The 14,995-nt window shown below is 45.1% G+C and overlaps 1 protein-coding gene and 2 long non-coding RNA genes across 3 annotated transcripts in view; 1 reads left to right on the forward strand and 2 right to left on the reverse strand.

Annotated features, from left to right (window-relative positions):
• The window catches only part of LOC132098560 (antigen WC1.1-like), a 285,661-nt gene that overhangs the window by 52,381 nt on the left and 218,285 nt on the right, over positions 1 to 14,995 (reverse strand). The window lies entirely within an intron of this gene.
• On the forward strand, positions 4,878 to 5,760 carry LOC132098829 (uncharacterized). Its single transcript, XR_009422981.1, has 3 exons — positions 4,878 to 5,092; positions 5,157 to 5,268; positions 5,342 to 5,760. It is a non-coding gene; the product is annotated as an uncharacterized LOC132098829 (long non-coding RNA).
• On the reverse strand, positions 13,095 to 13,747 carry LOC132098827 (uncharacterized). Its single transcript, XR_009422979.1, has 2 exons — positions 13,410 to 13,747; positions 13,095 to 13,275 (listed from the first exon to the last, which is right to left on the reverse strand). It is a non-coding gene; the product is annotated as an uncharacterized LOC132098827 (long non-coding RNA).

Below are 14,995 nucleotides of genomic sequence, written 5' to 3' on the forward strand. Positions count from 1 at the left end.
CTCTAGCTCTGCTGCGGGACGCCGTAGAAATGCGCCGCCCCCTCAGACCTCGAAGCCATCGCAGCCAGACTTACAGTCTCGCCCAGCGACCAAAACCCAGCACCCAGCACTCTACGAGCCGCAAACCGCCAGAGAGACGGGGACCTCGGCCCAGGATTGTGGTGAACCCCGAGCCTCCGAAGCCCTCCTGACCTTCGGGCTGAAAAGACCGTGGTTAAGTCCCGCTGCGGCCGGACCACCACACAAGAAACCTCACATGCTTCCTCCAATCCCTGCAGTAAACGAGCCTGTTACAATGCACGCACGCCTGCACACAAACGCCGTTTTCACGGCGACCTCAATAAAGCACAAAAAGAGCTTTTTCTATGTAGGCAGTGTGCCCACTACACAGTACGCACCCCTACATGTATACACACTCCCCCAAGTGTCACAAAGACACACTCGGGTCTCCTTTCATGCCCACCTTCCCGCTCGCGCCGGAGGTGCTCTAAATGTAGCGCGCGTGCCTACCAATAACCCTACAACCCTATAACCCTACAAATAAGCGCTGTCACCAAAGTGTCACAAGCACAGCATACTCGAGCTACTGGTCCCCTCATAACAGGCGGCCAGTGCCCGAAGCACATTTAACCCATAGCCGCACGAGCCGCTGCATGGCAGGCCATCCCCGGCATATCAAATTGGGTTTTGAACATAATAAAATGAGGTTACTCGCTCCAGTTCGCTCGCAGACCGCTGCGCTTTCGCGCCGTGGTCGAAACGAAAGTGAAAAGCGAAATGACACACGTCCTTCGCGCCGAACTGATAAACCTTCTTGCAAAAGGGGCGATAGAAACTGTTCCCCCTGCGCAGCGCGAGTCAGGCTTTTACAGCCGCTACTTCCTCGTACCAAAAAAGGATGACGGTCTCAGACCCATCCTAGACCTCAGACATTTGAACAGAGCGCTTATGACGCGATCGTCCAAAATGTTAACTACCAAACAAATACTCGCGCAAATTCGCCCGAGGGATTGGTTTTTCTCAGTGGATCTGAAAGACGCTTACTTTCACATTCAAATAGCACCCCATCACAGGCCATTCTTGAGATTCGCCTTCGAGGGGCAGACTTATCAGTACATGGTTCTTCCATTCGGCCTCTCCGTAGCGCCCCGTACGTTTACACGGTGCATGGATGCCGCTCTCGCACCCCTCAGAATGCGGGGAGTGCGAGTATTGAACTACCTCGACGACTGGCTAGTTTTAGCCCATTCCGAGGAACTACTGACGACACACAGATCCTGGATCCTCAGCCATTTAGAATGCCTGGGTCTCACGATCAACACTGTCAAGAGCGCTCTGTCTCCCAGCCAGAGGATTTCCTTTTTGGGGATAGACATAGACTCTGTACAGCGACATGTACAGCGCGTCTGACGTCACAGCGCGCTCTCACTATTCAGCATCTAGCCGTGTCGTTCAAAGCCGGGTCTCTTTACCCGCTCAAATGATTTCAGGAAATGCTAGGTCTGATGGCATCAGCCTCTGCGGTTCTCAAACTGGGCCTGCTGCGCATGCGCCCACTACAGCGCTGGCTGAGAGACCGTGTTCCAGCGCGCGCCTGGATTTCCGGCCGCGCGCGCATCAGGGTGACCCACGGCTGCATCACAGCTCTGGCCCCTTGGAAAATAGCCAACTGGTATCAGTTAGGCGTAAGCACGGGCGCTGTCTCGAAATGGAAAGTAGTCTCGACAGATGCATCCAACTTCGGTTGGGGCGCCCTGTAAGAGGGCAGGTCTGCCTCCGGCCTCTGGTCGAGCCCGGAGCGACTGTTACACATAAACTGTCTGGAGATGATAGCGGTCGAACTATCCCTGAAGGCTTTCCTCCCATTTTTAAAGGGCCACCATGTTCTGGTCAGATCAGACAGCATGTCAGTGGTGGCCTACATAAATCGCCAGGGTGGTGTCAGGTCAGAAACCTTGCACACCCTGACCGAACGTCTTCTGACATGGGCACATTACAATCTGCGCTCGCTAAAGGCAGCGCATGTACCTGGCATCCTGAACCGGGGCCCGGACATGCTTTCCAGGGCGAATGTTCCCCCTGGGGAGTGGTCTCTTCACCCACAAACGGTTCAGTTGATGTGGGGCATCTTCGGCAGGGCAGAGGTCGACCTCTTCGCCTCAGAAGACAACGCTCATTGCCCAATATATTTTTCAAAGAGCAGGGACGCGCTGGCCCTCGATTGGCCCAGACGCCCGCTTTATGCCTTCCCACCGGTCGCGATGCTACCGCAGGTCATCGATCGGGTCAGGAAGAGCAGATGTGCTATGCTGCTAGTAGCCCCACTCTGGACGACCCAACCTTGGTTCTCCGAGCTGATGCAGCTGTCCAGTACAGCCCCATGGCCAATACCGCTGCGGAAAGATCTCCTCACGCAGCTGAAGGGCGCGCTCTGGCATCCCCACCCCGAACTTTGGGCCCTTCATGTATGGCCCCTCAACGGGTACCCGGGAACCTCCCTGAGGGAGTGTTAAAGTCCATTACGGAAGCCAGAGCGCCCTCAACCAGGCGCCTGTACGCGCAGAAATGGTCAGTGTTCTCCACCTGGTGCGGGGCACGGAACCTAGACCCTCACTTATGTGACGTGACGGAAATACTCTCCTTCCTACAGGAGCGTTTAGATGCGGGCAGATCCCCGTCTACGCTCAAAGTGTATGTGGCAGCCATTGCAGCTTCTCATGCTCCGGTGGCCGGCCTATCACTGGGAAAAAACGAACTGGTCATTCGTTTCCTTAAGGGAGCTCGTCGGATGAACCCTCCCCGACCCCCTTCAATCCCTTCCTGGGACCTGTCTACGGTCCTAGAGGCCTTAAAGAGCCCCCCTTTTGAACCGCTTCAGTCTGACGATATGAAGCTTCTTTCGTTCAAAACCGCTTTTCTACTGGCTCTGGCCTCAGTCAAGCGAGTGTGGGATTTACATGCGCTATCTGTAAGCGCTGACTGTCTCGAGTTTGGGCCTAATGACTCCAGAGTCATTCTCAGACCAAGACACGGCTATGTCCCCAAGGTGCTCTCAACACCGTTCAGAGCGCAGGTCATCTCGCTGTCAGCCCTTTCCTCGCAAAGCGACGAAAGCAACGCGAGCTTCATCTGCCCCGTCAGGGCTCTCAAAACCTATATTGCGCGCTCCGCCTTATTCAGGAGGTCGGACCGGCTCTTCATATGCTTTGGTGGGCGCACCCGAGGTCTCGCCACAACGAAGCAAAGCCTATCGCGATGGATAGTAGACACTATCTCGCTGGCTTACAAATCTAAAGGCCTTCACTGCCCGTTCGGCATCAGAGCCCATTCCACCCGAGGTATGGCCTCGTCATGGGCGTGGTCCTGCGGGATACCACTGGATGATATCTGTGCGGCGGCAGGCTGGGCCTCTCCGTCCACATTTATTAGATTCTATAATCTGCAAGTCCCTGCCCTGCAGGCCAGGGTGCTTTCTATATAGACGTGCTAAGCCTTATCACGTCCTCCTTTTTTCGTTCCCTATATAAAGCTCACTAAGGTTGGCTGTTGGGACTGGGATTTCTCCTGCTATAAAGCCCCGAGCTCTCGCCTCGGGCTGTGACAGGTCGAAGTTCCCGAGCACGCACGGCGTTTTACATTGTGTTCCCATAGCGTAAGCTAGCTTACGCAGTACGAGAGTACTCTCGAAAGGGAACGTACTCGGTTACTAACGCAACCTCGGTTAACTGAGATGAGGGAACGAGTACTGCGTAACCTGCCGTGCTATGTGCTCGGACCGGGTGATCGCTTCAGTCGATTTAAAACCTGATCCCTATGGTGAAGCGGTGGCTTATATAGTTCCAGCCACGCCTATTTTGGCGCGCTCTGACGTCCAATGGGCGCGAAGCGCCCCCATTGGTTCGTTACTCTCCGCCGCCTCACCATAGGTTGCTGCAGTTGCCGCAGCACAGCCAATAAGCGCGCGAGCCGCTTCGCTTGGGTCTGCTGTGCTGCAGCACTGCGTTTTACATTATTTAAAAATTAAGGATAATTTTTGGCTTCATATTCTCGAGAAAAGGGGACCTTTTCCCATAGCGTAAGCTAGCTTACGCAGTACTCGTTCCCTCATCTCAGGGAACCGAGGTTACGTTAGTAACCGAGTACGTTATTTTTCGTAAGGGTAATTTTACTACTTGTCCAAAATAAAAGCTCGCTAGTTGCAATATGGCTAACTAACTTTCTAAACGTGCACACAAGACTCTCGAAAAGCATGTTATCTTCCCTATATAACTTAATAAGTGTAACATTTGAATAAAACTGTTAAAATATAAAATATCAAACGCTGCTTACCTCCTTTTGTCATCAATCAACCATGATATACCACTTCCTGTGAACGGCGTGCGTGTGACGTCACATGGGGCGGGGCAACGCTATATTCCACCTTAGTCCGTTTCGTCTGATGACTTTTTGTCCGAGTCCGTTTTGTCTGATGACTTTTTGCCTGAGTTCGTTTCGTCTGATGACTTTTTGTCCGAGTCCGTTTAGTCTGATGACTTTTTTTCTGAGTCCATTTCGTCTGATACCTAACGTTTATTGTATGAGACCTGACACCTGACGTCCTTTTTTCTGAGACCTGAAGCTTTTCAGTCTGAGGCGCGATGCCGTTTTTTCTGATGACTGAAGCCTTTTAGTCTGAGGCATGACGCCTTTTCATTTGATGACTGAGGTCTGAGGATGTCCTAAAATGTACACCGTACATGTGGGAAAGGCAACTGTGTGTAGAGCCGTTCGTACAGTGTGTCTGCCACTTAAACAGTTGTTACCCACGTTTGTACAGTTCCCTGGCCATAAACCTCTGCTTGTTATTAAAGACGAATTCCACAGAGTGGCAGGTTTGTAGTAAAATATATGACGCATATTTAATATTTAGTCATATTATTAATATCTATACATGTATTCATTATGCACACACTTCATACTTCCATAACTTTCTGTTTCAGGGTTTCCAAATGTAATTGGGTGCATTGATGGCACTCACATTCCTATTAAAGCTCCATCAATAAATGAGGGAGACTATGTTAATAGGAAATCTATTCATAGTATCAATGTGCAGGTAACAACTTAATTTTTCCCCTTCTTAAAATCATCAAAGTAATTACTTTTTCCACTAACTACAGGTAATATGTGAGGCAACCCAAATCATCACCAAAGTCGAGGCAAAATGGCCAGGATCTGTGCATGATGCCAGAATTTTCCGCGAGTCATCATTATGCCAGACATTTCAGCAGGGTATGATTTGCTTTATACAATTTTTGTTTTTTCGTTTTTTTTATATTTGTGTTGTACACTTCAATCATTACAGGACAGTACAATGGTTACTTACTGGGGGACAGAGGATACCCTTGTCTGCCCTATTTAATGACACCCTACCCTGAACCTGAGCCTGGACCACAGACACGGTTTAACCTGGCTCACAGCCGAACACGGGCCAAGGTGGAGATGACTGTAGGGATCCTCAAATCTCGGTTTCAGTGTCTGCGTGGGCTCCGGGTTAGTCCAGAGAGGGCATGCGACATTATTGTGGCTTGTGTTGTGCTTCACAATATTGCCACTATAAGAGGAGAGAGCCACCCTCCTTGTATTGAGGAAGATGGCCCAGAGGAACACCGACAGATTTTAGAGGCCAACAGAGACGGAAGACTTTTGAGAGACAGGATTTGTCAAAATTACTTTTATTAGTTTTTTTTGCACTGGTCTGCCAGGCAGTTTATTTCTTCATTTCCTGAAAAACGATAAAAGTACAATTCCTACAAAAGTAAGAGTCTTTCAGATCCACTGAGAAAAACCAATCCCTCGGGCGAATTTGCGCGAGTATTTGTTTGGTAGTTAACATTTTGAACAATCGCGCCATAAGCGCTTTGTTCAAACGTCTGAGATCTAGGATGGGTCTGAGACCGCCATCCTTTTTTGGTACGAGGAAGTAGCGGCTGTAAAAGCCTGACTCGCGCTGCGCAGGGGGGACAGTTTCTATCGCCCCTTTTGCAAGAAGGTTTATCAGTTCGGCGCGAAGGACGTGTGTCATTTCGCTTTTCACTTTCGTTTCGACCACGGCGCGAAAGCGCGGCGGTCTGCGAGCGAACTGGAGCGAGTAACCTCGTTTTATTATATTCAAAACCCAATTTGATATGCTGGGGATGGCCTGCCATGCAGCGGCTCGTGCGGCTATGGGTTGAATGTGCTTCGGGCACTGGCCGCCTGTTATGAGGGGACCAGTAGCTTGAGTATGCTGTGCTTGGGACACTGTGGTGACAGCGCTTATTTGTAGGGTTGCGCACTGAGAAGTGGGCACGTGCGCTACATTTAGAGCACCTCCGGCGCGAGCGGGAAGGTCGGCATGAAAGGGGACCCGAGTGTGTTTTTGTGACACTTGGGGGAGTGTGCATACATGTAGGGGTGCGTACTGTGTAGTGGGCACACTGCCTACATAGAAAAAGCTCTTTTTGTGCTTTATTGAGGTCGCCGTGAAAACAGCGTTTGTGTGCAGGCGTGCGTGCATTGTAACAGGCTCGTTTACTGCAGTATAGACATCTCCAACCGCCTTTAGTGAGGGGATTGGAGGAAGTATGTGAGGTTTCTTGTGTGGTGGTCCGGCCGCAGCGGGACTTAACCACGGTCTTTTCAGCACGAAGGTCAGGAGGGCTTCGGAGGCTCGGGGTTCAGCACAATCCTGGGCCGAGGTCCCCGTCTCTCTGGCGGTTTGCGGCTCGTAGAGCGAGAGCGGTGCTCGGTTTTGGTCGCTGGGCGAGACTGTAAGTCTGGCTGCGATGGCTTCGAGGTCTGAGGGGGCGGCGCATTTCTACGGCGTCCCGCAGCAGAGCTAGAGCGTTTCGGCAGGAAGTGTCTCATTGCTTGTGACGTCTTCTGAGCCTCAGTGAAGCATTCAGCGAAACCCTTAACCGACTGGCCAAAGAGGCCGGAAGGCGAGATAGGAGAGTCAAGAAAGGCGGATTTGTCGGCGTCTTTCATCTCCGTGAGCGTGAGCCGAGGTGTCACTCTAAAGCAGCGAGGCTTGCCATGCTTCGGCCGATCGCTTGTGCTGTGGTCTTTGTCGCACGCAGGGCTAGATCAGTAGCGCTGCGGAGATCTTTAAAGTCATAGGTATCTGGGGCAGACTCGTCCAGGTTACGGAGAAGTCTGGCCTGAAAAACCTGCAGCACAGCCATGGTGTGTAGAGCCGAAGCAGCTTGACCAGCGGAGGTGTATGCTCGGCCAGCGAGAGCTGAGGTGGTGCGGCACGGTTTGGATGGATGCACAGGCTTCGACCGCCATCCTGCGGCTGAGGGCGGGCAGAGGTGTGCAGCAATTGCCTCCTCGAGAGGGGGGAGGCTCTCGTAACCATGGTCTCGGGCGCCGTCGACAGAGGAGAGCGCTGACGAGACAGAAGTTTTCAAGCGTGCGGAGAATGGGGCTTTCCACGACTTCGTGAGTTCATCGTGAACGTCCGGGAAGAAGGGGGCATTTCTTTGCGGAGGGGCCGAAGGGCGCCCCTGCAAGAACCATTCGTCCAGCCTGCTTTTAGCGGGCTCGTCTGGAGGAGACCAGTCGAGCTGAAGGTCGCTGACAGCCCTTGTAAGCACGCGAGTAAGCTCCGCGTCGATATCAGCGCGTTGTCCGGTGCAGCTGGGGGCTGTAGAGGGGGGGGGGGGGGTCCGCAATGGAGCCCGACCATTCCTCACTACTGGACGCGGCGAGAGAAATGCTGTCGTGTCTGTCCTCTTCCGCCTCAGGCGCTCCGAAGGAGAAGGGGGCGCTGGTGAGCAGAGACTGGCGCTGCTCGTCCACGAAGAGGACAGGCGAAGGAGAGAGAGCGGGCGAGGCACGCGGGGAGTGTTCCGGCGTGAGCTCGCGTGTAGCAGTGTGCTCAGGCATTCTCTGATCGCGGCCTTTCTTACGCGGCACTTGAGAGAGAAGAGGCGGAGCGGGTGGAGCATCGTGGCTGGTTTGAGCTAATCGAGCCCGCAGGGTCGATATAGCCATGTTGTCGCACTCAGGGCAGCCGCCCTTGGAGAGTGCGTTCTCAGCATGCTCGCGGCCCAGGCAGGAGACACAGAGGATGTGGCGGTCCTCGCTGGGCAGAGGGCCTCGGCAGGAAGCGCAGGCCCGAGGCATTTGAAACAACGCCTCAAATTTTGGAGAAAAAAGTGTGATGCAGCAGCAAACACACTAGCTTTATAAAGGATATAGTCACGCTGGATGGCGCAGCAGGAAGCGAGTGCGAAGGCGGCGTCGAGATGAAGCACGAGCCGACGTCCTCAGATCTGCGTTGCAGTGCTATCCCGCTGAGAGGCTTTTCGACGGCATGTAGAGGCTTTTCCGGAGAAGACAGCGAAGTGCAGGTGAGATCGCTGAAGGAGATGAAATCTGATCCCTATGGCGAAGCGGTGGCTTATATAGTTCCAGCCACGCCTATTTTGGCGCGCTCTGACGTCCAATGGGCGCGAAGCGCCCCCATTGGTTCGTTCCTCTCCGCCGCCTCACCATATGTTGCTGCAGTTGCCACAGCACAGCCAATAAGCACGCGAGCCGCTTCGCTTAGGTCTGCTGTGCTGCAGCACTGCGTTTTACATTATTTAAAAATTAAGGATAATTTTTGGCTTCATATTCTCGAGAAAAGGGGACCTTTTCCCATAGCGTAAGCTAGCTTACGCAGTACGAGAGTACTCTCGAAAGGGAGCTTTCTCTGTTCACGCATGTAAACGGGTTATCCCGAATGTTTCAGAAACCCAAATAGTGACCTTAACCCGACCATAACCCGAATTTTAGCAGCTTGTAAACGTAGTCACTGTTGACACCTTAGGAGCTTGTATTGCTGAAGCTTGGCAGATCACCCTCTCTGCAGCTCTCAGCGCCTTGTAATAAGAATACAAATAATACATATTTATATAGCGCTTTACACAGTACTCAAATACACTTTACAGAACAGAGAAAATATGATCAAAGCAACCTTAATATAATTTACTTCCTGATATCACGTGCGCAAACTCAAATAACAGTCAGTGTTGGGGAGTAACTAGTTACATGTAACGGCGTTACGTAATTTAATTACAAAATTATTGTAACTGTAATTAGTTACAGTTACTAAGAAAAAATGAGTAATTAAGTTACAGTTACTTATGAATTTTTTTACGATTACAAAGGGGATTACATTTGAATATTTACACACATCCACATACAGATTTAACTGATTTCTTTCCCAAATTGCACTGACTATTCTGAGACATACCGCCCTAATAATTTCCGGGATGCGGAAATACAGGTTCGTAGAATCCAGTCATAAAAACGAAATGCCTAACGCGGACGGAATATGCCACATTTTGGATGACTAAATCAAAAGTAGGTCAGTACACTTGAATCAAAACATGACATCGACTAGTGTCTGTGAATATAAAGCCTCAAAAATGCAATATATGACTTGCGCATTCTGCGTGTCTGTGGAAATCAGGCGCGGACTGGACACCGGGAGAACCGGGACAATTCCCGGTGGCCTGGCAGCCGATTTTGCCCCACTATTTAATATCATTATTGTATAATTGCCTGCCGAATGTACTAAAGCGATCATTTGCGAATCCGCCATTTGATAATTAAATCTCTAATAAGTCATGAATTGTTAGTCATGACTCGCGCGCTCTCCGCGCCTACGCCAAACGGTTTGGATGTCAATGTCAATGTCACCTTTATTTATATAGCGCTTTAAACAAAATACATTGCGTCAAAGCAACTGAACAACATTCATTAGGAAAACAGTGTCAATAATGCAAAAAATGAGAGTTAAAGGCAGTTCATCATTGGATTCAGTTATGTCATCTCTGTTCAGTTAAATAGTGTCTGTGCATTTATTTGCAATCAAGTCAACGATATCGCTGTAGATGAAGTGTCCCCAACTAAGCAAGCCAGAGGCGACAGCGGCAAGGAACCGAAACTCCATCGGTGACAGAATGGAGAAAAAAACCTTACATCAGACTCAGAGTAATCAAAGCGAGAGAGCGAGAGAGAGAGAGCGAGAGCGAGAGCGAGAGCGAGAGCGAGAGAGAGAGAGAGAGAGAGAGAGAATAGAGAGAATAGAGTGGACTGCTGGAGCAGAGAAGCAGAACTCCTGTTCAGGGTTTCAGGTCAGTTTCATCTGTAAAGATGCTTTTTTGTCTTTGTTTTTTTATTTATTTAATCAAGCAGCAGCACGTTGCTCATCAGTCATCACTCAAAATACTATATAAAGGACATCATTATTATCTGTTGTAATGTTACAGTAGTAATTTACCTGAAAAAAATTTCTACGAGGAGCTACGACAGACAACAACACAACCCTTACGAAAATTAACATTTTAATATTTAACTATAAATCCAGAGAAAATGGTTACTATTGTTTAACTGTGATAACCAAAAATGTAAAATTATTTTACAAATGTATTTATTTAAAAATAAATACAAATCCATTTGCAAAAAAAAAAAAACCAAGGTTATTTTACCTTTATATAGGCTAATAAAAGCATGGTAATTTTTTGTAAGGGAAAAACATGACTCGTGTACAGTATTAGGATTTTTCTATAAAGATATTGTAGTATTGTAGAGTATTGTATTGTAAAGTATAGTTTTGTTCAATCTTGAGTATTAAAGTCATGAGAGAGATGGATAACAGGGCAAAATAAAGAGACTGAAGAGAAAAATGGAAGTGAAGGTGCAGTTCAAGAGAGAACTTTTAATTATTTTGCATGTCCCCAAATTAAAGATTTAAACCTTTTTTATGTCAGGTCCATACAAAAAATAGTTTTGTCCATGAATTTGTTTGTATGAGTTTGAATTTTCCAGTCTGATTTTTTTCCCAATCCGCCCCTCCTGTAAATTAATGGCAAAGACATGGTTTCATTTACTACACATAGGCCTACTGAAGCTCGCAGTGTTTTCAACCTCTGCTGCCTCAGTATAGGAGTACACGAGCACATAAACATAATTTCTAGAACTGCTCTGTGTCACTTCATGTGCATTTTACTTATTTTGAGAAAACTATCATCATATACAGAGACAGCAGTTTCAAAAAAACACCAATGTTTCAGGAGTTTATTACACAGAATATGTCACATGCTTATTAGATAACTGTATTTAAGTTGATGTATATGCTTTTATTTATTATTCTTTAATTTTCACAAATTTAGAAAAGTAATCCAAAAGTACTCAAAAGTAATTAGTTACATTACTTTAATAAAGTAATTGAAAAAGTTACACTACTATTACATTTTAAACAGGGTAACTTGTAATCTGTAACCTATTACATTTCCAAAGTAACCTTCCCAACACTGATAACAGTTATGTTCTGTCGAACAATGTATGTATTAACTTCAGATTGGATTGTGTTGGTAATAGGCACTTAACGTTACCTAACGCTAAAAGTAAGCTTTGTGCGTCTAACAAGTGCTTTTTCGAACTTCTTTCTGATCTGAATAGTAAGTTATGTAAGAAACACTTGAGTTGAGGGAGGGAGATACATAGTACACAGTACAGTACTATCAAAGATCCTTGCTCCTTCTCAATTCTCTAGATTTAAGGACAAACTACAACCAATAGTACAATAGTAATGTTAAATCTTACTTGTGAAAAGTAATCCCGAGCCGTACTTGCGATGGTCCGCCGATTAGAACAGGAAAATGCTGCACAGTGCTCTGGTATCTTAAATGCTGCTACGCAACGCAACTAGGATGTAGTAGTTTCATAGTTTCATGTATATGATGTCTATGGTTGGAACCAGCTTCCAGAAGAGATCAGATGTGCTCCAACAGTTTAGCCACATTCATATCCAGACTCAACACATCTGTGCTCCTAGTATTTGCTGAATGAGCGCAGTGCTATATACGACTGATTCCACTGCATCTATCCTCTTTTTTATTCTAAACAGTTGGCTATTAATACATTTTTAAATAATTTTTATTGTAATTATTTAGATTTTTTATTGTAATTGTAATTAATCAAGAACACATTAGTTTACATATATTAATGCATATAGTATATTAGTAGGGCATTAAAAAAGACAAAATATATGAACAGTTCATCAGCAAAAGTTTGCAGCTGCACTTGTATGTGTTTAATTCTGCAATACCGATCTATTCCGTTGGGTGACAGTAAAGGACTGAGATTGTAAACTTGATAACTACTGAAATGTTAAATGAATAATTGAACTGAATCAATGGAGTTCACTCAGCAAAACTGTAACGAGATATTAACATCAAAATAAAATAAGAACAAATTAGTGCTCGATGAAGAGGATACTTACCTACAATCAACCGAAACGAACCTGCAGCTCCACACTATCTCTGTCAGCAGTGTGAAGCTGTAATGTTGTGTGCAGCTTTGTATGACTCTGTACTGCAGGGAAGGACAATTTCCGACCAAACGAATATTAAAAGAATCATAAATTAGCAGGACATAACCATGTTTTCATGAATGACTGAAGCATTTGTGTAGATGAAATTGCTGTGACGTCAGACAACAGTCAACTGTACTTGTTTTATATTGATGGAGAAAACATGATCTGCACTGAGTTTTAATGTTCTATTTATTATTAAGTCATATGTTGTGAAAGTTATTATAAAGTGATTCATATGGATTATAGTGAAGATGTATTTTAAACGTCTTAGGTTGTTGAACTACACATAACTCAACACTTATACAGCCTGATAAATGATGCATATAAAAGTAAAATGCCCAGCAGACAAGCAATATGCATATTTATGTAATGGTTAAAAACACACTTTATAACATTAATAATGTTAATAATAATAACTATTTTAATAATTATTTTATAAGTTAGACCATTTATTTATTCAGTACTTATCCACTTACAAATCTCTAGTGCTTGCTGCAGCGATGCTGAAGACTGTTAAATCACTCACAGTCATTTGGTCATATGTTTAGGATGTCTTCAACTATCACTGTGGTTGTGCTTTTTAAGGTAAGATCTCAAGTTTGATTTCATAGTTTGTGTAATGTCTTATTGAAATACACAAAAAAAGTCTGAAAAGTTTTCTTTTTATTGGTATCAACAATGGCAAAAATAATACAAAACTCTCTAAGGCTTAAAAGTTTTAATACAAAAAGGGATGGGGGTGGGGGTTTAAAAAACCGGAGTTTTAACATATCAATAACAATATCACTCAAACTTTGTTCAGATTTGTCGAACCGAGGCAGTGGATGTTCACTGAGCCGAATGCCCCACTTCTTTGTTTGACTCCTCCTCCACATCATCATAATCTGTTATTAAATACAAATCAGGTCAAATGTTGTTATTGGATGCATATTTTAAAAGTCTTAACTTGAAAATATAAAAAAAAAAAAAAAAAAAGTAATGTTAATATAATGAGAACAAAAGGGTTATAATAACTTACCCAACAGGTTTCTCACATCTTCACTGACACTCATCACATCATCATACTCCTCCTGAACTCTCTCTGATCAAGAATGACAGAAAAACATGTCACATCAGTTTATAAAACACGTCATCTCATTTGAAGGATCATTTTTCCCTTGAGTGACTTTATTACACAGAACACACATCTGAGGCCTAGTCTACAATACACTGGTATTTTTATAAACAGGAGTTTTCCTCCATTAAAAAAAAAAAAAAAACTTTTGAAAATGCAAATACACACTATGAATGAAGTGCTGTCAAGAGCATGTGGAAGTTGCCAAACCATCAAGTGCCGATATAAAAGACAATAAAGCCTTGTTGGTTTCTGTCCTTGTCTGTTGTGTGCCTTGTTTGTCTTTATTGTTAACCTCATTAGTTGCCATAGCCACTCATTTGACCACACCCATCTGCTTGTTGCTATAGTAACTCAGTCTCTTTTGTTCTCAAGTGAATCCACCTTTTTTTTTTTCCTGTGTGCTTTTGTAAATTTTATGTCTGGCTTCCGGTCTCATCTGGTTCTAGCTATTTTTAGCTGTACAAAACAGCTCTTTTTTCTGCTTGATATTGCAAACTGATGTGCCTTACATTATTATTTGAATGTATAATCTTAATTATTAACACACTGGTTTGTAGTGCATAAAATGTTACAGTTTACTGCACATTGTTATTTTTCTCATTATTTCCCTACAGCAGCTAATGAACCAGAAGTTTTGCACATTCACAGAAAACGGCTTACTTCAGTGTTGAAAAATGAGGTGGATAAATGGCCCTTGTGTTTCTCTTGTGTTTTTTCAGCTGTTGAATGTGTTGCTGCTTGTTTTGCCTATGTTTTTCTTCCTTGTGTTACTTCTATTAAACTCCTGCAGTTAGATCTGATCTCAGCCAGCTTTCTCCAGCACATCACAATACTCATGTAAATATGTGAAGGGTGATTAAAAATGTAGTTCTGTGCATCTCACCTGTTAAACCTTGAGAGCTCGGTCTATTAATGATGACATCATCATAATTCTCTGGTGTGTTCACTACACATGCAAATATGAGTCAATTTAAGTGTAAACCAAAAACCCATTAAAGCAGGAATTTAAAATATTATCTGTAATGATCTTGATTGTAGATTGATATTATTTTTTTAAAAGTTGATCAAGTAAAACACCTTTTTTGATATCAGAGTTGTGTTCGCTCGTCATGACATCATCATAGCTCTCATGTGTGTCTTCTACAAATTCACACATTCATCACAGACACACACATTCATTACATTCAGAACAAATTTTAAATATCTGTCTTAAATATACTGTAATATTTTGATTTAAAAGTATATTATATGCTGCTGTAGAATAAGAGAGGGACACCTGTCTCACGATCTGGTTTCAGTCCATCAGTGATGACATCATCATAGTATCCTGGTGTGATTTCCTTCATCATCTCTTCTGCATCAACACACAATATGTTTAGTTACAAAAGCCAAAATATGTTGTTGCTGCAGATCAAACTGAAAATGTATTATATGTCATCTGATAATGGATCATGTGATCAATTTAAAAGGTCACTGACCTTTTAGGC

This window comes from Carassius carassius, chromosome 22 (genome assembly GCF_963082965.1).
Source record: "Carassius carassius chromosome 22, fCarCar2.1, whole genome shotgun sequence".
NCBI classification, from domain to species: Eukaryota; Metazoa; Chordata; class Actinopteri; order Cypriniformes; family Cyprinidae; genus Carassius; species Carassius carassius.